This window comes from Macaca nemestrina, chromosome 10, assembly GCF_043159975.1.
Source record: "Macaca nemestrina isolate mMacNem1 chromosome 10, mMacNem.hap1, whole genome shotgun sequence".
NCBI classification, from domain to species: domain Eukaryota; kingdom Metazoa; phylum Chordata; class Mammalia; order Primates; family Cercopithecidae; genus Macaca; species Macaca nemestrina.
Genome location: NC_092134.1, coordinates 91674227 through 91698992, shown reverse-complemented (window position 1 = coordinate 91698992; position 24766 = coordinate 91674227). Strand labels below are relative to the sequence as shown.

At 41.9% G+C, this 24766-nt stretch overlaps 1 protein-coding gene across 1 annotated transcript in view; it reads right to left on the bottom strand.

Annotated features, from left to right (window-relative positions):
* LOC105470129 (glucoside xylosyltransferase 1) overlaps positions 1-24766 on the bottom strand; it is a 141982-nt gene that overhangs the window by 22946 nt on the left and 94270 nt on the right. Inside the window, exons 10-11 of the transcript XR_011609227.1 lie at positions 15838-15930; positions 13233-13438 (exon numbers count right to left, since the gene is read on the bottom strand). The gene's annotated coding sequence lies outside the window, so the exon portion shown is untranslated. The remainder of the gene's footprint in view (positions 1-13232; positions 13439-15837; positions 15931-24766) is intronic.

Below are 24766 nucleotides of genomic sequence, written 5' to 3'. Positions count from 1 at the left end.
TATTTCATTTCCTTGCTCAGTATCACTAAAGTAAATAGGACTAAGACACAGGTATTAAAGGAGATTTCCCAGCCAAGAACATTGACAGCTGAAATATAATCAGTTTATAAGATTTATAATGCTATTGACTTTTCTTTTGCACCATAAATTTCACTGCTGACTCTCTGCCTGGGTTTTATTATAATATCATATCATATTAGGGAGATCAGCTTTGCTGTTGATGAATGAAAATCACTCATATGAAAAAAAAAATTCCCATTATCAGCTCATCTCCTAATCATATTAGCATCTTTGTACCCTATTATCAACTTTTTTATATAAAATAACATTTACTAATGACAGGGATTTCACTAATGCTATATGAGTGTTGCTAATATCATTTGAGGGTTCTTATCATGCATGTCCTACTTGAAGGCAGACTCTATTTGTTTTCTACACAGACTTTGAAAATTGCAAATAGTGTTTAACAATTCAGGCAAAAAACTGTGTTTTGTGGAAAAACTATCCTCTTGATTAGCATTGAAGGTCCTGCACAATTTTGTCCCAACCTTTGGTTGATAGTGTGACTCCCAAATTTGAAGATAGTTGTAACAGATAGAAAAAAACACCACAAACCTGTTGAATGCAAAGTAGAATATATTTAACTTATTTAGTTATCACTCATACTAGTCTCAAAGTCAAAGCACAGTAAAGTTCAACCAAATTAATTATTATGTGAAACCTTGTATGTTTTATACCAAGTGTTTGTCAATGTCATTGAGTAAGAGGGTTTTTTACCCTACATTTTAGCAAATGCCCAGCTTTCTCAAAGTGAATTGAAACTTGGTTTAAAAAAGAAACAGCATCTTTATGAAATTCATTTTTTAGAATGTGATCGAGTCATTGGAGTTGGTGGCTATATCTGCAAGATGCTGAACCAGCCAATCACCACAGCAATTCAGTTTGACAACCAGTCAATGCAGTGAGAAAATCAATTTCATCAGCTCATTGAACTGAACTGATGCCTGTGGACACATGCAAATCAAAAGCCCTATGTGGCCTTCCCCTCACTGCTAAGGCAGCTGCTTCTCTCTTACCATGGTGGGAAAAGATTCCCACCCAGCTAGAACTCCCACAAAAGGGAAGGTTGGCTCTTTTGTGTATTTTTAAGCTCCCCTGGCATCTGACACCAAGCTAAGGGACACTTGCTAGACAGCACCAGATACCTCTCCCAATCAACTCCAGCCCAGGGCTCAATAGCACAATCCAGACTCCTTGGTGCCATTCCCTGCCTACCCTGCTCACTTCCTGTAGAATTCAGGGGTCACTTTCGGCCCTGCTGTGAGAGTACAATCTCTCTGTTTCACAAAATGACAGACAGAACAACACCCCTTCAAAATTTTTTCCAAGGAGTTCTTTTTTTTTTTTTTTTTTTTTTTTTTTGAGACAGAGTGTCACTTCACTCTGTCACCCAAGCTGGACTACAGTGGCACAATCACAGCTCACTGCAGCCTTGAATACCTGTACTCAAGCAATCCTCTCTCATCTCAGTCTCCCATGTAGCTGGGATTACAGGCATGCACCACCTGATTTTTAAAAAATTTTTTGTAGAGATGGGGTCTCACTATGTTGCCCAGGCTACAAAGAGCTTATTTAAAAGGTTCTAATTACAGAGTCTCATACCTCGAAGAGCAGCCAGGAGATTCCAGAATTCCTAAAGTGGTTAGATAATATAACCTGCCTGCTCTGTGGACCTTCCTAATATGTCTCTCACTGACATCTGAGTCCTTGAAATGAAGAGATCATGTCATTATAAGCCATAAAATGACTGGCAGAGAATTCAAAGAGCTGAGGAATCAAAAAAGAAAAAACACAACTGGCAGATCACACGGTTTATTAAATATTGAATGGCTAGGTTAATTTATGAAAAGTAATGGATCTCAAACTTTAGTTGGCATTTTTTTTTCTTTTCTTTTCTTTTTTTTTTTTTTTTTTTTTTTTTGAGGTAGAGTCTTGCTCTGTCACCCAGGCTGGAGTGCAGTGGCGTGATCTCGGCTCACTGCAACCTCCGCCTCCTGGTTTCAAGTGATGTCTCAGCCTCCTGAGTAGCTGGGATTGCAGGTGCACGCCACCCCTTAGAGACAGGGTTTCGCCATGTTGGCCAGACTAGTCTTGAACTTCTGACCTTAGGTGATCTGCCTGCCTCGGCCAAAGTGCTGGGACTACAAGCGTGAGCCACCGTGCCCTGCCTAGCTGGCATTTTTTTTAAATTGTCTGAAATCTTTTTAAATACAGATTCCTGGACTCCACCACCCCCAAAATCTTATTTGAGAATAAGAATTCTTGGATTGAGTGCAGGTATCTGAATTTTAGCAAATAGCCTAACTGACATGCTTTGATAAGTATTAGTTGTCTTCCACCAGTCTGACGCATCTCTTACTTCAAACAAACAAAAAAAGACTACACAAATGTTTGGTACAAGCCAAATTTTGTACCAAAATTTCTGCTGCAAGTATCTATTTTTGCTGTTGTTTCGATGCATTACTTATTTAAGCCTAGAATGGTCAAGCATTTAAAGCATATTGCCAGCCCTGAGTTCCACTGGAAATTAGTTGGGAAGGCATCCCCAGTGAATGTGTGAAAATATTTTCACACAGAATATCAGAAAGTCTTCATAAATGTCTCCCTTTAGTTGCCTTATTTTTGAAACAGAGTCTCACTGTGTCGCCCAGGTTGGAGTACAGTGGCACGTTCTCGGCTCACTGCAACCTCCCCCTCTCGGGTACAAAGGATTCTTGTCCCTCAGCCTCCTGAGTAGCTGGGACTACAGGTGCGCCACCACGCCCGGCTAATTTTTGTATTTTTTTTTTCTCAAACTTTTTTTTTATACTTTATATTCTAGGGTACATGTGCACAAGTGCAGGTTTGTTACATATGTATACATGTGCCAAGTTAGTGTGCTGCACCCATTAACTCGTCATTTACATTAGGTATATCTCCTAATGCTATCCCTCCTCCCTCCCCCCACCCCACAACAGGCCCCAGTGTGTGATGTTCCCCTTCTTGTGTCCAAGTGATCTCATTGTTCAATTCCCACCTATGAGTGAGAACGTGTGGTGTTTGGTTTTCTGTTCTTGCGATAGTTAGGTGAGAATGATGGTTTCCAGCTGCATCCATGTCCCTATAAAGGACACAAACTCATCCTTTTTTATAGCTACATAGTAGTCCATGGTGTATATGTGCCACATTTTCTTAATCCAGTCTATCATTGACGGACATTTGAGTTGGTTCCAAGTCTTTGCTATTGTGAATAGTGCCGCAATAAACATATGTGTGCATGTGTCTTTACAGCAGCATGATTTATAATACTTTGGGTATATACCCAGTAATGGGATGGCTGGGTCAAACAGTATTTCCAGTTCTAGATCCTTGAGGAATCACCACACTGTCTTCCACAGTAGTTGAACTAGTTTACAGTCCCACCAACAGTGTAAAAGGGTTCCTATTTCTCCACATCCTCTCCAGCACCTGTTGTTTCCTGACTTTTTAATGATTGCCATTCTAACTGGTGTGAGATGGTATCTCACTGTGGTTTTGATCTGCATTTCTCTGATGGCGAGTGATGATGAGCATTTTTTCATGTGTCTGTTGGCTGCATAAATGTCTTCTTTTGAGAAGTGTCTGTTCATATCCTTTGCCCACTTTCTGATGGGGTTGTTTGTTTTTTTCTTATAAATTTGATTGAGTTCTTTGTAGGTTCTGGATATTAGTCCTTTGTCAGATGAGTAGATTGCAAAAAAATTCTCCCATTCCGTAGGTTGCCTGTTCACTCTGATGGTAGTTTCTTTTGCTGTACAGAAGCTCTTTAGTTTAATTAGATCCCATTTGTCAATTTTGGCTTTTGTTGCCGTTGCTTTTGGTGTTTTAGACATGAAGTCCTCGCCCATGCTTATGTCCTGAATGGTATTACCTAGGTTTTCTTCTAGGGTTTTTATGGTTTTAGGTCTAACATTTAAGTCTCTAATCCATCTTGAATTAATTTTCGTATAAGGAGTAAGGAAAGGATCCAGTTTCAGCTTTCTACTCATGGCTACCCAGTTTTCCCAGCACCATTTATTAAATAGGGAATCCTTTTCCCATTTCTTGTTTTTGTCAGGTTTGTCAAAGATCAGATGGTTGTAGATGTGTGCTGTTATTTCTGAGGCCTCTGTTCTGTTCCATTGGTCTATATCTCTGTTTTGGTACCAGTACCATGCTGTTTTGGTTACTGTAGCCTTGTAGTAGAGTTTGAAGTCAGGTAGCATGATGCCTCCAGCTTTGTTCTTTTGACTTAGGATTGTCTTGGCAATGCAGGCTCTTTTTTGGTTCCATATGAACTTTAAAGTAGTTTTTTCCAATTCTGTGAAGAAAGTCATTGGTAGCTTCAGGGGGATGGCATTGAATTTATAAATTACCTTGGGCACTATGGCCATTTTCATGATATTGATTCTTCCTATCCATGAGCATGCAATGTTCTTCCATTTGTTTGTGTCCTCTTTTATTTCATTGAGCAGTGGTTTGTAGCTCTCCTTGAAGAGGTCTTTCACATCCTTTGTAAGTTGGATTCCTAGGTATTTTATTCTCTTTGAAGCAATTGTGAATGGGAGTTCATTCATGATTTGGCTCTCTGTCTGTTATTGGTGCATAAGAATGCTTGTGATTTTTGCACTTTGATTTTGTATCCTGAGACTTTGCTGAAGTTGCTTATCAGCTTAAGGAGATTTTAGACTGAGACAATGGGGTTTTCATGTCATCTGCAAACAGGAACAATTTGACTTCTTCTTTTCCTAATTGAATACCCTTTATTTCTTTATCTTGCCTGATTGCCTTGGCCAGAACTTCCAACACTATGATGAATAGGAGTGGTGAGAGAGGGCATCCCTGTCTTGTGCCAGTTTTTAAGGGAAATGTTTCCAGTTTTTGCCCATCAGCATGATATTGGCTGTGGGTTTGTCATAAATAGCTCTTATTATTTTGAGATACGTTACATCAATACCAAATTTATTGAGAGTTTTTAGCATGAAAGGCTGTTGAATTTTGTCAAAGGCCTTTTCTGCATCTATTGAGATAATCATGTGGTTTTTGTCAGTGGTTCTGTTTATATGCTGGATTATGTTTATTGATTTACGTATGTTGAACCAGCCTTGCATCCCAGGGATGAAGATCATGGTGGATAAGCTTTTTGATGTGCTGCTGAATCTGGTTTGCCAGTATTTTATTGAGGATTTTTGCATCGATGTTCATCAGGGATATTGGTCTAAAATTCTCTTTTTTTGTTGTGTCTCTGCCAGGCTTTGGTATCAGGATGATGTTGGCCTCATAAAGTGAGTTAAGGAGGATTCCCTCTTTTTCTGTTGATTAGAATAGTTTCAGAAGGAACGGTACCAACTCCTCCTTGTACCTCTGGTAGAATTCAGCTGTGAATCTGTCTGGTCCTGGACTTTTTTTGGTTGGTAGGCTATTAATTATTGCCTCAATTTCAGAGCCTGCTATTGGTCTATTCAGGAATTCAACTTCTTCCTGGTTTAGTCTTGGGAGAGTGTATGTGTCCAGGAATTTATCCATTTCTTCTAGGTTTTCTAGTTTATTTGCATAGAGGTGTTTATAGTATTCTCTGATGGTAGTTTGTATTTCTGTGGGGTTTTTGGAAAAGATTAATCTTTGTATTTTTAGTAGAGACAGGGTTTCACCACGTTGGCCAGGCTTGTCTTGAACTCCTGGCCTCAAGTGATCTGCCTGCCTTGTCTTCCAAAAGTTTTGGGATTACAGGTGTGAGCCACTGTACCCAGCCTTAGCTGGCTTTTTGAGTTACCTCTGCATTGGCATATTTCCAGATGTTCAGCAAAAGAAAACTGCCCACCTTTAGGAAGAGGTGAGAGGAGTCACAGGGAAGCCTAGTTACACTGTGAGGTGAGTAAGCAGCAGAGAGTGAGAGGAAGCAAGCCGAAGCCAGGCAGAAGCAAGACAGTGTAGCCAAGATGAGGAAGCTAAAAATGTCACTCCTGCAGCTTGCTCAGCTCCTCCTAGCAAGAGGAGTCACTCCCTGTCTGTGCCCCTATTCTGACGTGGATATATCTCTATGACAGAGCTACAGCAAAGTGTCCTTCACTGTCTCTCCCGGGCAGTAAGCTCCTTCCAGATGGGGCTGTGGCTGACAGTATCATGGTTAAAAGCTTGTTCTCGAGGCAGGCCCCAAATTCAAATCCAGATCTGCCACTTACTGGCTGTGAGAGCTTGGCAACTTATCCTCCCAACCTCAGCTTTTTCATCTGCAAAATGGACACAATAATAACTCCCCTAGAGGGATGGTTGCATGGATGAAGTCAGATAATCCACATAAACTTCTTAGCAAGCTTTCATTATAAGTGTTTAATAAATGTTAGTTCTTATAAATTATTATTTGACATGGTGGATCATGTGATCCACCTGCCTCTGCCTCCCAAAGTGCTGGGATTACAGGCGTGAGCCACCTCGCCCTACCCAAAGTTAATATTTTGTGTTTCTTGTACTGACTGGGGACACTGTTAGGAGCAGGGTTTAAGAGTCTGTTTAAAACTCTCCAGGGAGCACAGGTCTCCCCTAGGCTCCCTCTAACCTGAGGAAAAGGGGCTTTGAGGAGGGTGTAGGGCTAAACGGGTTTCCAGGGATACACCTGGGCTGCAAGGCTCCAGGGCAGGGGTGTGGGAATGGTGGTGGGGCCAGCAGGTTACAGCCTCGGAGCTGACTGCCACTCTCCCCTGCTAGCCTGTGAGGCTGGTATCATAGGAAGGCCTGAGCTGCTTCCAAGTTGGTCCAAGTTACTTGGAGGGACTCTTGCCCTCTGATGTCTGGGGGCTGGATAACAATAGAATTTATTATCCAAACCTGGACATGAGTGGGAAAGGGTCTGTTATGAATACTTACACAGGACTGGCCCAGGCAAACCAAGACAGGGGTCACCCTACCCATGAGTGTGGTTTAAGGAAGACCCTTGTGATGAATGAAATGGAAATGAGGGGCCGGGCGCGGTGGCTCAAGCCTGTAATCCCAGCACTTTGGGAGGCCGAGACGGGCGGATCACGAGGTCAGGAGATCGAGACCATCCTGGCTAACACGGTGAAACCCCGTCTCTACTAAAAAATACAGAAAACTAGCCGGGCGTGGTGGCGGGCGCCTGTAGTCCCAACTACTCGGGAGGCTGAGGCAGGAGAATGGCGTGAACCCGGGAGGCGGAGCTTGCAGTGAGCTGAGATCTGGCCACTGCACTCCAGCCTGGGCGGCAGAGCGAGACTCCGTCTCAAAAAAAAAAAAAAAAGAAATGGAAATGAGGACCTCTGGTACCCATCCTACCACAGCCAGCCTCAGCTCCAGCTGGGCACCTGAGGAGGATGGAAGACAAGGGCAGTCAAGGGCTCACTGCTGATGACTCTAAGTATTTACTGAAAGCCTTATGTGAAATGCCTAATTCTGCTGCACCTGGACCAGAAGCCCAGGTTGGGAGACCCCTCGTGGCCTCTTCCCTGGGTCCACTCTTCTCTTAGCTCTTAGGGTCTCACCACTCGGTGGAAAGATGTGAAGAAAATGGAAAGCCAGGCACAGCGGCTAACACTTGTAATCCCAGCACAGGTGTGAGCCGAGGTGGGAGGGCTGCTTGGGCCCAGGAGTTTGAGACCAGCCTGGGCAACAGGGCAAAACCCCAAGTCTACAAAAAATACAAAGAAATTTAGCCGGGCATGGTCATGCACGCCAGTAGTCTTAGTTATTCAGGAGGCTGAGGTGGGAGAATCACCTGAGCCCACAAAGTCGAGGCTGCAAGTGAGCCATGATTGCACCACTGTACTCCAGCCTGGGTGACAGAGCAAGACCCCATCTCAAAAAAAAAAAAAAAAAAAAAAGGGAATAAAAGAAAAACGAAATCAAGAGAAAGAGGACCAAGAGAAGGGTCTTCCCTAAGCCATACTCTTGGGTAGGGTGACCCCTGTCTTGGTTTGCCTGGGCCAGTCCTGTGTAAGTATTCATAACAGACCCTTTCCCACTCATGTCCAGGTTTGGATAATAAATTCTGTTGTTATCCAGCCCCCAGACGTCAGAGGGCAAGAGTCCCTCCAAGTAACTTGGACCAACTTGGAAGCAGTTCAGGCCTTCCTATGACACCAGCCTCACAGGCTAGCAGGGGAGAGTGGCAGTCAGCTCCGAGGCTGTAACCTGCTGGCCCCACCACCATTCCCACACCCCTGCCCTGGAGCCTTGCAGCCCAGGTGTATCCCTGGAAACCGGTTTAGCCCTACACCCTCCTCAAAGCCCCTTTTCCTCAGGTTAGAGGGAGCCTAGGGGAGACCTGTGCTCCCTGGAGAGTTTTAAACAGACTCTTAAACAGTGTCCCCAGTCAGTACAAGAAACTCAAAATACTAATTTTGGCAGGGTGAGGTGGCAACACATCTGTAATCCCAGCACTTTGGGATGCTGAGGCGAGTGGATCATATGAGGCCAGGGGTTCGAGACCAGCCTGGGCAACATGGTGAAACCCCGTCTCTACTAAAAATACAAAAATTAGCCAGGCATGGAAGCACACACCTGTAATCCCAGCTACTCGGAAGGCTGAGCTGGGAGAATTGATCAAACCCGAGAGGCAGAGGTTGCAGTGAGCCAAGATCACACCACTGCACTCCAGCCTGGGAGATGGGACAAGACTCTATCTCAAACAAACAAACAAACAAACAAAAACACAGCTTTTACTTTCCATGGATTTAAGAGCTAATTTGTTTTTTTTAATCATTCCAAAACTCTTGGGTGAGGGACAAAAGACTATCTAACCAGCTGCTGATTGTCCAGCAGTCACAGGATATTAAAGATACAGGTCAAAAACAGCAAAAAAGCACAATCAGCCACAATAACTAACTCCTGTCAAGCAGTTTACATTCACAACGTGCTTCCATACATATGACCTCGCTGTTGCCTTTCATTCCCACCGAGAGATCAGCATTGTCAGCCCAAAGTCGTCAGGTTAGAAACAGGCCACTGAGAAAGGTTGAAGATTGCTCAAGGTCACTCAGCATGTAAGTGGCAGACCTGGAACCTGAAGCCAAGTCTTTTGATGTCAAACCTTGTGATTCTCTCTAATATGGGGAGTCACATATTCAGATTAACTTGAATTCAATTATAAATTTTCCAGGAATAAAAAGAAAAGGAAGAGAGAAAAATACAGAGAGAAAAAAAAGTGAGCGGGAGGAACCATTTAAATAGTACAGGCAACATCTCTGACTCATCCTTTTGTTTGTTTGTTTGTTTGTTTGTTTGAGACAGGTCTTGCTCTGTCACCAGGCTAGAGTGCAGTGGTTTACTTATAGCTCACTGCAGCCTCAACCTTCCAAGCTCAAGTGATCCTCCCACCTCAGTCCCCAAAGTAGCTGGGCTACAGGCACTGCCACCGTGCCCAGCTTACTTATTTATTTTTATTTATTTTGCTGAGATGGGGTCTCATTATGTTGTCCAGGTTCATCTCAAACTCCTGGGCTGAAGTGATCCTGCTGCCTAGGTCTCCCAAAGTGCTGGCATTACAGGCGAGAGTCACCACTCTTGGCCCCTGACCCATCCTTTTAATGCAAACATGGCATGGACTGCGAAAGCAATCTGAAACATGACAACATCGTTCACTCCACGGGACTCCATTCTCAGATGCTTTCATCATAAGACCGCCTCGCCTCAGTGAACGTGATTCTAGGATTTGAAGGCATGTATTTTTGGACAACACAATCCCTAAACACAAATGAACACCTCTAGGTCATCTGGTGTTCAACCTAAGGAAACAAGCATGCATTAGATGCTGGAGGAAAACTCTTAGGGTGGACAATGTCAGACCCCACATGGCATCTTCCACAGGTCTCAGCCCCCATAGGAGCTGCGGCTCCCGCAGCATCCACCATTTTATAACTGAAAAAGTGTTCGCGCAGACCCAGCTCACCCAATCCTGTCAACACCTTTGAGAAAGGGAGAGTAGGACAGATGTCATTATCCCTATCCTATAAGTGGGGCAGGATAGTATTTTGAAACACTATACTGTGTGTTTCCTCTCCGTATTTTATGCTACAGGAAAGGAAGGAATGGAAGTAGTCAAGGCTCACTCAGGTCAGGCCTCTGAATGTGGGGCTCTCAGAACTGGGCAAGTTTCTTGTGCCTGAGCTTAGCCCAGAAGTCACAGAGCTGCTTGCCACCAAGGCACCTAGCTTGGGCAGAGCAGAAGCCAGCTGTGACCATGCTGGACTGAGGCTGGATGATCCTCCCCATAAAGTAAGACACCACTAAGCCGCCTTTCTTCTTATATGTATTAGTCTGTTTTCACACTGCTATAAAGAACTACCTGAGGCCAGGTGTGGTGGCTCATGCCTGTAATCTCAGCACTTTGGGAGGTCTAGGCGGGTGGATTACTTGAGGTCAGGAATTCGAGACCAGCCTGACCAACATGGTGAAATCTCTTCTCTACTAAAAATACAAAAATTAGCCAGGCTTGGTGGTGCATACCTATAATCCGAGCTACTCAAGAGGCTAAGGCAGGAGAATAACTTGAACCTGGGAGGCAGAGCTTGCAGTAAGCTGAAATCATGAAAAAAACAACAACAAAAAAAAAACTGAGACTGGGCAATTTATGAAGAAAAAGGTTTACTAGACTCACAGCTCCACAGGCTTAAGAGGAAGCATGACTGGGAGGCCTCAGGTAACTTACAGTCATAGCAGAAGGTGAAGGGGAAGCAAGCACCTTCTTCATATGGTGGCAGGAGAGAGAGAGCACAAAGTGGGAGATGTGCCCCATGCTTTTTTTTTTTTTTTTTTAATGAGACAGAGTCTCGCTCTGTCACCCAGGCTGGAGTGCAGTGGTGCAATTTCAGCTTACTTCAAGCTCCGCCTCCTGGGTTCACCATTCTCCTGCCTCAATCTCCCAAGTAGCTGGGACTACAGGCACCCACCACCACGCCCGGCTAATTTTTTACATTTTTAGTAGAGACAGGGTTTCACCATGTTAGCCAGGATGGTCTTGATGTCCTGAGCTCGTGATCCGCCCGCCTCGGCCTCCCAAAGTGCTGGGATTACAAGCGTGAGCTACTGCACCCGGCCATGTGCCACATACTTTTAAACCCCATCAGATCTCATGAGAACTCACTCACTACCACGAGAACAGCAAGGGAGAAATCAGCCTTCGTGATCCAATCACCTCCCACCAGGAACCTCTTCCAATTTAACATGAGATTTGGGTGGGGACAAAAATCCAAACCATATTCTTATACAACCCAAGGGAGTTGGAAGGAACCCCAATAATGACTGTAAATTTCTTCCAAACCCTGGGATATAGAGCACTCACAATCATGTATCTGTTGAATTTTTTAAATGAAATATGAAATCTCTTACAGAACGTATTTTGTGATTGCAAATTTTTCCCATTACACAAATAAAAAAAGAACAGGATGACAAACATCCATAAACTACACATTTGAGGTAAATGGGCTAGCCTCATCTGGAATAAGACACTTAGTTTATTAAACAACCTGTTGGCTAATTTTTGGTTTTTCCTTTGTTTCCTGTAGAGACCACAGTTGTTTAAAGTGACTTCAGGGACCCCTGTCCTTCGCTGACTTACTGGATTGTCTCTAGCATCAGTTACCCTCCAAAATACTTAGCCAAAGCAGCTTATGTGGCACCTTGGAGATCCACAAAACAAGGGGTTCCCAGAGCACACGGTCATCAAGCAACTTTTTATGCCCTAGTGCCCGGGCCTTGCATCCAGATATAAAACAAAGCTCAGGTACATAGAATGGCTGCCTGTCCTCTAAGGTTCTATGGATACAAACTCACTTGCAATTCATCCTGCTGAAAATGTCTCCTTTCCCGCCACCTACTTGGATTCTGTTCTGCTTCTACTCTGCAGCATTCTGAATTCTGGCTGTTGCTTTTTTGTTTGTTTGTTTGTTTTTTGTTTTGTTTTGTTTTTAGCATGTAAGGGTGTCTTTTCTCACTTTCAAGCTTAGCTATACATTCAAGGCTTTCTCTTATATTCCCAGCATGTCTCTATGTCCAGAGCCTGAGGAGGGCTTCTCACCGCACCCTGGTTTGCTATGTTCAAGGTAGTCTCCATCAAAAGTTCATTCATTCAGTCAACATTTCCAAGAGCTTATGAGGTGTCAGGCACTATGCAGGGCACAGAGGGCACAAACATGAGTGAGATGGCATGCCTGTTCCCAGCAATCTCATATCTAGAGAGGAAACTCCAGCACAACGGGGCTAGTGCCTGGTATAGGTGTGAACAAAGGGAACAGCAGCAAAGAGAACCGAGCCACTGACTCTGGTGGCAATGGTGGGGAGGGATTTGCATGTATGGCTGTGTGATGAGTGTGACCAAAATCCATCCACGATCTGCGTGGCAGGGAAATAAATTAACCCTGGCATTTATGATCTGTACTTGTTTAAAAATACAATCGAGCATAACGTCAGATGGGTTGTTAGACTGATCCTCAAGAAACCTGGGTCAGAGTTCTCACTCTGCCTCTACGTGAACTGAGCATGGCATTGCACATGGCCAGGTGCCACTTTCTCATAGTATTATTTAATCTGTTGAGTTAAATAATCCCTAAGATCCCAACTAGCTGAAAACTACATGATTATTATACTTAATGTCATCATTTTCCCACCAAAAAAGCATTTCTATAAAGTTATTTAAGAAAATAAAGCTAAATATATCTGTTTGCAAATTTGGCCAAATGAACAGACCTAGAAGGAGAAAGCAGACACAAACCAAAAGACTAAAGAGAGGAGAGATTGCTGGGGAGCCCTGGACACAATTAGTGGATGAAGCAGGAACGCAGAGAAGTGTGGCTGTGGTTGTTTAGTTTTGACTGACTATCTGCAGGTCACCTTCTTGACCACAAACTTCTCAAAGTTCCAAATCACATCTTCTCACCGCAGCCCACTAAAGAGCACCAAAGGATCTTTCATAAATACAAATTGATTATGAGGAAGCAGAGAGTGTCCATTTGCTGATGTTCGTTGAGTGTTGCTGATAACAGTCTTTCAACCTGCCCCGAGCTACCTTCTCCTGACAAGCAATTTGTAAGAGGCAATAAGCCCGGTTAATCCAACACACGCAGCCCCCGGGATCACGGATAACAGAAACTGCACGTTCTCCAGAGCACAGATCGGTATGAAGCAAGGTAAAGTGTGATTCTATATGCGTAGTTTCCTTTGCTCACCCAGTTCCGAATAGGTCGCTAGCAATCTTCAACTCAGCTCTGCCAAAGCTGGGTTGCTGTCCCGTCATCGAGGCGGCAAAAAGAGAAGCGTAGCGCCATCTGCCGTCCGTCGAGGGGAGAGTCGAGGCTGCTACGGAATTGCTACGGTGTATGGAAAGGGGTCCTTCCAGTGGGACCCGGACTCCTTTGCAAAGCAATTCTCTCCACTATAAAGGAATACATGAGATTTGTTATAGTGCGAGTTTTTGTATTTTTGTATTTGTTTTTGTTTTCTTTAGGCCTGATAGTCTAGATAAAATTTCTCTGATTTCAGACAAAAATGAAATTAGAAATTTAAACCTAGTGTATGATGTTTTAATGTATGCACTAAACTACAGCATGCATTTCGTAATAAAATTATCTGACCCCAATTACAGTGCTTTCCTTCACTTTCATTTTAAGTACCATAAAAGTAACGGCATACACACAAGCTGATATTTATACAACTATAAAGAGAACTATTGATGAAGGAAAATGTATTCAACTATGTTATAAAATAAACAGCACCTTTTGAGTTATTAAAGTAAATATTTTTACAATAACATTAGAATTTTAAAGCAAATGGTTCAAAAGAAGTCTTGCTTTCCTAAAAAAAAGCTGAAACTTTGCACCAAGTTGGCTGGTTTGTTCTTAATTGCCCTTGGTATGTAATTCTATTTTACTACAGCCTATTTTCAGAGCTGACAGTGGGACACTGAGGTTCTTTCAACTATGAATGAAAAGTGCTGTTTAGGACTAGATATTGACTTTTTAATGTAGATTATTTGAAGCTTGTGTGTTATGACCAGAAAAAAAAAAATGGTGAACAGGATGTCAAGGACAGCCACAAATATCTCGGAAGCCTCACCTACGGTACCGCCATCCCTAAGATTCTGGAAAGATACTATGACGGGGACCCGGACGGTGATACCCAGAGGCAGCTTCCTTTGGCCACTTTCTCCCAACATCTGATTCCAGTGGATATTCATTAATTAAGCTTCTACTACGATAATTTCAGGTAGGAGAGACCAAAATAGGGGTAAACTATGCTTATTTTTTATTACAAATATTCCCAAAAATATTTGGAAAGAAAAATATGCTAGAAATAGCATCTTCAGGAAACAAAGTATAGGTTACGCCATAAGAAATTGCTGCTGTTTGATTATTTTGGTTTTTTTCCAAAAACAAAGCAATTTCATATAGTTCACCCTAATACTTAGGAAACTCAAGGATAGGTGCACTGACATGGATGTGATAGGGAATGACATCCCTGGTAAACACAGTCTTTACTAGATGTTTCTTCACGTCTGAGGCTAGGTTTATGAGAAGTTAATTTGGACAAATGTTTTAGTTTGTGACATGACTTTTATAAAAGAGCACCATCACTTAGCAGAATGCACTAGCTCAAATGAGCTTTCAATAGGGGCTGTCGATTTGGTTGTTAAGATTTAGATTCTTGGCCGGGCGCGGTGGCTCAAGCCTGTAATCCCAGCACTTTGGGAGGCCAAGGCGGGCGGATCACGAGGCCAGGAGATCAAGACCACCCTGGCTAACACGGTGAAACCCCGTCTCTACTAAAAAAAAAATACAAAAAACTAGCCGGGCGTGGTGGCCGGCGCCTGTAGTCCCAGCTACTGGGGAGGCTGAGGCAGGAGAATGGTGTAAACCCGGGAGGCGGAGCTTGCAGTGAGCTGAGATCCGGCCACTGCACTCTAGCCTGGGCGGCAGAGCCAGACTCCGTCTCAAAAAAAAAAAAAAGATTTAGATTCTTATCCTTGTTCACCAGTTAAGTTTCTGTCCAACTTTTCTTATTGTAGTGTAGATAAGAACTATATATAAAATTAATATTTTCATACATTGACTAGTAGACATGCTGCAATACAAAAAGCTCATTTTTAAGTCAGTTGCTTAAATGTAAACTAGCACTTCCACAAAGAAAAAGTGGTCCTAAAAGTGGTCAAGTTTTCAGGTCCAGTCATGGGGGTCTACATAATTCACAATTCAGCCACACTCATGTTATTTTACAAATCTGAATTATAAGCCCAAGAAGCAGAAAGACAAAAAAGAAGAAAAAGGATCAAAAACTGACAGTATGGTACTTAGTGTTTATGATGCCATGTTCAGTATTCTGGTAAACTATGTTATTCTTAAGTATTGAAACACATACTGAGTTCTGAACGATGCTGGTATTTTCATATTTCCAAAAAACATGAAATCTAAATTATGTATTCAAAAATCAATGACTCAATTTTTAATTTATGCAACAAAACAAATCTGTGTTCATTTTTTTACATCTAGACAGGTCTATGCACATCAAGGTTGCAACGAGCAGCCAGATGTACAATTGGAAAGCTTCCACTGAAAGCATAAGTCTCAGTCTGTGCATGATGAAACTAAGAAAAACAAAGACAAGCCAGAAATGCTGTCTTCAAAACAAAATAGAACAGCTTACCATAATAAAAAGAGTGCCACTCTAAAAAAAAAAAAAAAAAGGGTACAAAAATTTTCAAAAGGTACTCTTAGGAGATGGGGTGACTTGAAGACAGAGTCAAAAGAAAATGTCTGAGCCAGGAGTGGTGACGTGTACCTGCAGTGTCAGCTGCTTGGGAAGCTGAGCTAGGAAGATAAGCAATCTCCAGGAGTTGGAGACCATCCTGTTCGATATAGCAAGACCCCATAGCTAAGAAAAAGAAGAAAGAAAAAAAGACATTATTTTATAGATTTTATCGATGAATAATTTATACTACTATAATGTATGCTTACTTATTTTCATAAATTTTTATATTACTTGAGGTTTTCTAGGTTTATAAATTTTGATATTTGAGATGTTTGAAATTTTGAGTCCCACTGAAATTTTTTAGGAATTCTAAAAATGTGTTTTAAATAATTTGAGGTCCAGCACAATGGTTCACACCTGTAATCCCAGCACTTTGGGAGGTTGAGGCGGGCAGATCACTTGAGGTCAGGAGTACTAGACCAGCCTGGCCAACATGGCAAAACCCTGTCTCTACTAAAAATAATAATAATAATAATACAAAAAGTAGCCAGGTATGGTGGCGGGTGCCTGTAAATCCCAGCGGGGTGCCTGTAAATCCCAGCTACTCGGGAGGCTGAGGCAGGAAAGTCACTTGAAACTGGGAGGTAGAGGCTACAGTGAGCCAAGATCACGCCACTGCACTCCAGCCTGGGTGACAGAGCATGACTCTATCTCAAAAATAAATAAATAAAATAATAGATAATGTGTGTATTTCACCATTCATTTCACCTAAAATCAGAATAAATAGTGAAGAACCAGAAATATCACTTTCTCCTGGTGTATTGTAATGTCTAGTGGTGCTCAAACAGAGATGGCATGTGGAGAAAGAAGGAACAAAGCACTGGATCAAGAGACCTAGATTTCAGGCTGAACCAGGCCCTACGGAGGCTGTAAACGGTGAATGGTGGCCCCTCACCAATATGAAATTCAAAATACAAATGGCATATGCCAAAAACTAAGTCCAAAAGAGTCCTTATTTTTCCCATAATGAACAGTAAATATTTTTGTTAAATATTTTATCTTTCTCCCCTAGAATTATTCTGGTGCTCCTGATTTGTTAGTTGCCTGAGAATAAGACATGCTCCATCAGACTCCAGAAAGTTCAGTCCTCTTCAGCCTGTTCTTCTGGTCAGCTCTGCACATCGGTCATTAACCTCTCTAGGCCTCTTTCTCCAGCAACACAATGAAGAGTTTTGATCAGGTGGCATCCGGGCTTCCACCCGGCTCTGAAGAGTTACTTCCTGCTCCAGTCACTGCAGAGCCAGCCCTAGGCCATGTCTACTGAACCTTTGAAATCCTGCCACCTCCCTTTATAAGAGCGTGCTGTTGAGCTAACTCATGGGGCTGTATGAATGAGTGAGAGAGAGCCTTAACCTTGCTGGGTGTGTCCTTATTTTAATATTACAAACCATGAGATTCTAGTTAAGAATTTCAGACATTTTTAAGAATGATTTTTGGTTTTTTCCAGGGGTGATAATCGTGGTGTTTCCTGAGAGCAGAGGCTTTGGAGCATGACTGATAAGGGTTTAAAGGCTAGTTCTACTGAATGGGTGAAGATGCAGATTTGGTAAGGGCATGGAAAAATAGGCACTCTCAAGTACGCCTCTAGGAAAAGGAGTTTGGGTTATAGCTTTCAAAATTTCCTGCCTATCCACTGTCGGGGCAATTCCACATGACAAATTTTTCCTGAAAATATACTCAAATAATGGCAAAATATGAGTTCACTGCTATAAAGAACTATCTGCGACTGGGTAATTTATCAAGAAGAGAGGTTTAATTGACTCACTCACATTTCCACAGGCTGTACAGGAAACATCACTAGGAGGCCTCAGGAAACTTACAATCATGGCAGAAGGCGAAGGGGAAGCAAGCACATCTTACCATAGCAGAGCAGGAGAAAGAAAGAGAGCAAAGGGGGAAGTGCCACGCACCTCCAAACAACCAGAACTCATGAGAACTCACTATCACAGGAGCAGCAACGGGGAAGTCCACCCCCATGATCAAATTACCTTCCACCATGCCCTCCCCTGACATGTGGGGATTACAATTCAATATGAGATTTGAGTGGGGACACACAGCCATACCATATCAGGGTAGAAGAACATGGATGGGTGCCGAGGACTCTAAGGCACAGATTGTGCTACTCAGTGACCCACTGCTCCTCAGCACACAGCCACCCTTCTAGACTATGCTTGTATGCCTGGAGCTGGAAGTGTGCAGACCACATTTTTAAGGCTGTCTTGTCAGCCACTTCCTGTTTGGTTCTCCCAACAACAGGCTCTAGTTGTCTTTTCTTGGTCCCAGAAGAGACAAACATTCTGCTTCTGGCCCTGGCAGTGTGGCAGTTGCTAGGGGAGGCTGGCAGGAACTGTAGTGGCAACAGGATTCCAACCCCCCAGCATGATAGACAGCATCTTTTCAGCTATTTCAGTTCTAATCTAGGTACACAACTCTGGCAGAGTCAGAACCAACTCCATTATCTCCTACAGTGCCACCTCTACCCTGGGGGGATGAGCAGCTTCTGATCTCAGATTATCACACCATCTTCCTTTATTCCCAGGGCCCCTAAACCTTCTTCCTTTTGCCCTTCCAACACCTCTAAGACCATTCTAATCAGTTACCTATATTGAATTTTTCTGTTTGAAATACTAAGTAAATTCCGTTTTTCAGAATGAACCTCGAATGATGCAAAGGTGATTCATTCCAGTATTGTATTTGATTTAAAAAATGATTTTACAACAACGTGTCACTCAGTAAGGAAATGGTTAAACAAATTATAGCATAAACAAACAAAAGATTACTATACAATTGTCAAAAAGACTGATGCAGTTCTATATGTACCAAGATGAATCATCTTCAAGTTGTTATAGTTAAAAAAGTAAGTACAGAATACCACATGTCAGATGCTACCACTTGTGTTGATCTCTCTTTCAGTTGAATTTTAAGTTCACAGGCTCTCTACGCTGGCCAACTGCCATCATTTAATTGGCTCCATGGCCACACTGTGGCCAAAAAAACCTTTCTGATCTTCTCTCTACCATTCCCTCTGTTTACCTTCTTCCCCAAAAAATATTGTTTCTGTCATAATCTATGGCTGATAAGATTCATGTGGATCTAAAATGTAATACAATTAAATTCTCAAATCATTTGAAAATCCAGTCACAGATTAGGTGTCCACATTGTAAACTGCTACTTGAGCTTGTTTGGTCTGCAGATTTCTTTGTGTTTTTTAAAGTCTGTGGGTGAGGACTGATGCAGAGTTCTTATGTGTGCATGACCTGTGAGACTAGAAAACTGTAACACATGGAGATTCCTTTTTAAAATTCTGCAATAGATCTAGAGTAAGACTGAGCACCCCCTCATGCCTAAGAAGTAGCCAGGCCTCTTCCTGGTCTATGAGGGAGATGCTCAGACTGTGACTGAACAAAATAACATGAAATGGGAGGAGAGAGATTGTGGAGCTGTAATTTTATGAAGATGCCAATCCACTTTTTGCACTTTATCTGTTGAAAAAAAAAACAGAAGGAAGATTTAATAGCCAGGTGTGCTTTAACTTTTGCAGGGAAGAAGACAGTTTTAATAAGAGGAAGAATTTAAACTTATCTGAGAAATAAAGGGTTTTACTTGACAGGGAAGGGAAACTCACAATCAAATTTTGGGTATTTTGTATTGCTGGCAGATTGTCCAATAAGCTAGAGACAGGAGAAATGAGTACATTCCCTGAGGTAAAGGAGTTGTGTAGCCTTTGGGTTTACTTAATGTTTGTCCTTGACTCATTTCAACATTTCTTAGAGCAAAATAAAAGAGGAATTTATAAAGGCAGTCAGGGGCTCTACTGCCTTTTAAATCCTAAGAAGTGTCTAGGATTTTTGAAGTGACCCTATAAAGATCCAAACAGAATTTATCAGTCTGGATTTGCTCAGAAAACAGTTACTACAAGTATTAAGAAAAAAGGAGTTTAACACAGGAATTAAAGACTGCAGCGAAAGAAGGAAAACAGTCCCTAACTTTCTTAACACATTATGAAATTTATGCATGGGCCTTTTTTTTTTTTTAGCTCATCAGCTATCGTTATTGTTACTGTATCTTATGTGTGGCCCAAGGCAATTCTTCTTCCAATGTACCTCATGAAAGCCAAAAGACTGGACAACATTGCCAGGCCCTAAACTAAAGCAGTGAATGGGGAGAAGCAACCAAAGCTCACAGGGAAACCCAGGTAACTTCCAGGTTGCACCTGAACATCACAGCTACCACATGGGAGCTCTGGAGAAACCTGCAAAGCCACTGTAACTGGCTGCCATGACTTCCTGTGAATCATGGCTTTTGCTTCAACACTGTCTTCCAAATCTCAATGCAAGTTTCTTTCTTGACCAACTAAGAACCATACAGGGAAGGGGATTCCGGGGAAATGTAGTTCCAGCTTTACACGATGCCAGGCGGGCAATGGACAGTCTAGTATACAGAACTTCACTATTATTTCTTCACTAAAACCTTTAGCAGGCTGGGTGCAATGGCTCATGTCTGTAATCCCAGCACTTTGGGAGGTCAAGGAGGGAGGATTGCTTGAGCTCAGTTCGAGACCAGCCTGGGCAACATGGCTAAACCCCATCTCTACCAAAAAAAAAAAAAAAAAGAAAAGAAAAAAGATCTGGGCCTGGTGGTGCACACCTGTGGTCCCAGCTACTTGGGAGACTGAGGCAGGAGGATCACTTGAACCCGGGTGCTCAAGGCTCCCTAACCATGACCATGGCACTGCGCTCCAGCCTGAGTGACAGAGTGAAACCCTGCTTGAAAAAACAAACAAACAAAAACCTTTAGTATTTGACATGTTGGCTACATCTTTCTTTTCAGAATACTTTTTTTCCCTTGGATTCTGAAATGCCACTTTCTCTTGGATCACCTTTTACTTGGTTTTTCTTTCTGTCAGCTTTGATGCTTCCTATTCCTCTCCCAGAGACAGTCCTGGGACCTCCTTGCTGACTCCATTGGGTCTCATGACTTTGAGTAGGTCTGTGTTCTGATGACTCCCACATATAGATCCCCAGCTCAGACTCGGCCCCAAAACTCTGTACTCCTGTATTCAAGTGCCCTCTTGACTTCTCTGCTGTCATGTCTAATAGCCAAACCAAACTCTAATCCCCCACACAAAAATTTGTCCCTCGCTCTTCCCCATCTCAAGAAATAGCAACTTTCTTTTTTCAGTTGCTCATGTCAACAAAATCATCCTTGATTTTTCTCTTTCTCTCATCCCACATCCAATCCATCACCAAATCCTATCAGTTCTATGCTAAAAATATATTAAGAATCTGACCACTTCTCATTGCCTCTGCCTCTGTAGCCCTTTGTAAACTCCTGCCTGCATTTCTGCGGTGGTCTTCTAACTCACCCCACCTCCACATCTATTTCCAATACAAGAGGCAAAGGGATTCACCTAAAACATAAGTTAGATCACATCACTCCTCTGCCCAAAAGTTGACAATGATTCTCCATGTCAGTCAAGACTAAAGTCACAGTTTACAATGTCACATTATCAGAAAGGTGTTTCATGACTATCTTACATAACACAGCAGCCCCATCAACACTCTCCCGGGACCTTGTTTTATCTTTCTCTGTAGTGTATATTACCATCTGGCCCATTGTGTACTTGCTTATTTAGTATTTTATATCCCTGCTATGAACAGAATTATGACCTGCCCTCAAATTCATATCTTGACATCCTAACCCCCAATGTGATGGTATTTGGAGATGGGGCCTTTGGGAGGTAATTAGGTTTAGATGAAGTCATGAGAGTAAAGCTCTCATGAAGAGATTAGTGCTCTTACAAGAAGAGGCATCAGTGAACTTTCTCTCACTCTTTCTCTCTCTCCACCCCCCACTTCCCTTCCTATCTCCACACATTAAGAAGGCGTTCACTTGCAAGCCAGGAAGAGAAACTTCACCAGGAAAGGAATCAGCCCGCACCCTGATCTTGGACTTCTAAGCCTCCAGAATTGTCAGAAAATAAATTTCTGTTGTTTAAGCCACCCAGGCTGTGATATTTTGTTAGCTCAACTGCCTTGGTTCAGATTTGGACAACGTCACTCTTTCCAACAAGGTTATGAGATACATAAAGGACCAGATTTTCTTTTTGTTCACTGCTGTATTTCCAGCCGCTACTTGCCACTCAAAATATAGTATATCTCCACAATGAATAAATGACTGAATGAATGAGTTGCCCAATGTCATGGCTAGAATGAAGCATAGCCTGAGCTAGCTCAGATGCTAGCTGATAGCTACACAGTGAAGTAGGGATAAGTCTTAGCCTGAGCCTTAATTGTTTAAGATTAAATAACTGTGTGACTCTGATTTGCAAATGGCAATATAAGCAACCCATCTTCAATATTCTAGTACATTCAGAAAATGCAGATACAAATTCTGCCTCTCCAGGTTTCTCCTATGTGAAAGGAATGATCATTCACTTAAGAAAATCTTATAGCACATCTATCTTGACATGATCTTCACCTGGTAAACAGCATTTGGGAATTCAGAAAACACAGCATTAAATTCCACTCCCCATCCAAACCACAGAAGTGTTTATTTCTTGAAGGCTATTGCAGAACTAACTCCCTAGTATAAGGGCCAACCAGCACTCTTGAGGTCTTGACTTTAAAACCAAAGCAGTGCTTTCTTAATTCCCCAAGAGGGAGTGCATGTTGGTAAAGAAACATAACTCACAATGTGAATTAGCTTCTGATAGTAATTCATCTGGTTCCGCTAAAACAGAAAGCTCAAAACCATTCAGACATGTTTCCTTGAGACTGCTGAAATAAGATTCTTTTAAAAGCAATAAGCAGTAACCATCCCTGAAAATCAAGCCCAAATGGGCCAGAAATGAGAAGCGGTTTGTAAATTCTGAGTTTTGGCCCACTGGTGCCAATTACTCTAACAGGGACAACCTTGGTGTCTTTATTTGGATGCTTGAGATAGCCTGTTTACTGCAAGGCAAGTGATTGATGTGCGCTCTCAGTGTAATTGAGGAGAAACCTCTCGGATCACAAATTCATCCAGTAATTACTTTAGGATTCCTCTGAGAAAGTGTCTACATAATTTCCTTTGTATGTGTTTTCCAAAAGGACATATGTCTCCTATCCAGTGTTCTCTAAACCACAAATGTACTCCATTGATTTTCTCAGGCTACAGTGTGTTGATTTTCAGCCCATAGTGTATAAGGTGAAAGGAAACAATAACTGAATATAGAAAATATTGATCTGCAACCATTGATTCAAGGCCCCGGGGTGTCAAAAGATTAGTTACTCTTAAGAGAAGTCCTGAAGGTGACTTTCAACTACTTTTTATTGACCAACACAGACCAGATAAACCCTTCTGTTCAAAGCCATAGGCTCTTCTCCAAGAGCCATAATGAAAAACCATTTTACTCCCTTGCTTAAGATCCGGGTAAGATAACATAGTTTCTAAGTACATTTAAATGATGTACTGTTACCAAATGATTCATGGGATTCTAATTTAACTATAATAACAACTAGTACATTTAGTGTTTACTATGTCCCAGGAATTGTTCCAAGTGATTGACATATATTAACTTATGTAATCATCACAACACCCCTCTGAGGTAGGACCAATATTATCCCCATTTTACAGAAGAGGAAACTGAGGCACAGAAAGAATAAGTCACTTGTCCAAAGTCAAACAGCTAGTAAGTGTCAGAGCCAGGCTTTGAACTGAAATAACTTGGCTCTAGAAATTATACTCTTAACCACTGCATGATGATAGCACTCAAATGTTAAGGGAAACCTGAGAAACTTCATTGAACAAAGTTGCAAATGAAAACTATTGAAATATTGGCCATTATTCTGCATCTGCAGAAGGTGAAGAAGGAAAAGCAATATTTTGAACTGTAAGTACTTTTCTGTTTTTTGGTGAAAAAATAATTTAGAATAAAACTAAATTAATATATCATCCCATAGCTGACTAAAATACTCAGCGAAGATTTCCTATCATCATTTATACATTTTTAATCCCATACACTATAATCAGTTCCCATCAAAACCACAATGAGACACCACTTCACACCCATTAGAATGACCATCATTGAGAGAAAGAAAGAAAGAAAGAAAGAAAGAAAGAAAGAAAGAAAGAAAGAAAGAAAGAAAGAAAGAAAGAAAGAAAGAAGGAACGAAAGAAGGAAAGAAAGAAAGAAAGCGCCCATCATGGTGGTGTACCTATAGTCCCAGGTACTCAGGGGGCTGAGGTGGGAGGATTCCTTGAGCTCAGGAGCTGCAGTTCAGCCTGGGCAACATAGCAAAACCAGACCTCTAAAAAATATTTATAAAAAATTAGCAAAACAGAAATTAACAAGTGTTAGTAAAGATATGGAAAAATTGGAACACTTGTGCGTTGTTGGTGGGAACATAAAATAGTGCGGCAGCTATGGAGAGCAATATGGAGATTCCTCAAAAAAGTAAATATAGAATTATCATATGATCCAGCAATTCCACTTATGGGTATATAACCAAAAGAATTGAAAGCGGGTATTCTAACAGATATTTGTGTATCTATGTTCATAGCAGCCAAAAGGTAGAAACAACCCAATGTCCATCAATAAATAAATTTATAAGCAAAATGTCATATATACATACAATAGAAATTTTATTCAGCCTTAAAAAGGAAGGAAATTCTGATACATGCTACAATACAGATGAACCTTGAAGACATTATGCTAAGTGAAATAGGCCATCACTAAAGAACAAATACTATATGACTCAATTTAAATGAGCAACTTAGAGTGCTCAAATTCATAGAGATAGAAAATAGAATGGTGGTTTCCAGGGGCTGGGCCAAGTGGGAATAAGGAGTTTTTGTTTAATGGGTACAGAGTTTCCACTTGAGAAGATGAAAAAATTTTGGAGATGGATGGTGCTGATGGTTGCACAACAATGTGAATGTACTTAATGCCACTGAAATGTACACTTTATGGTTAAAA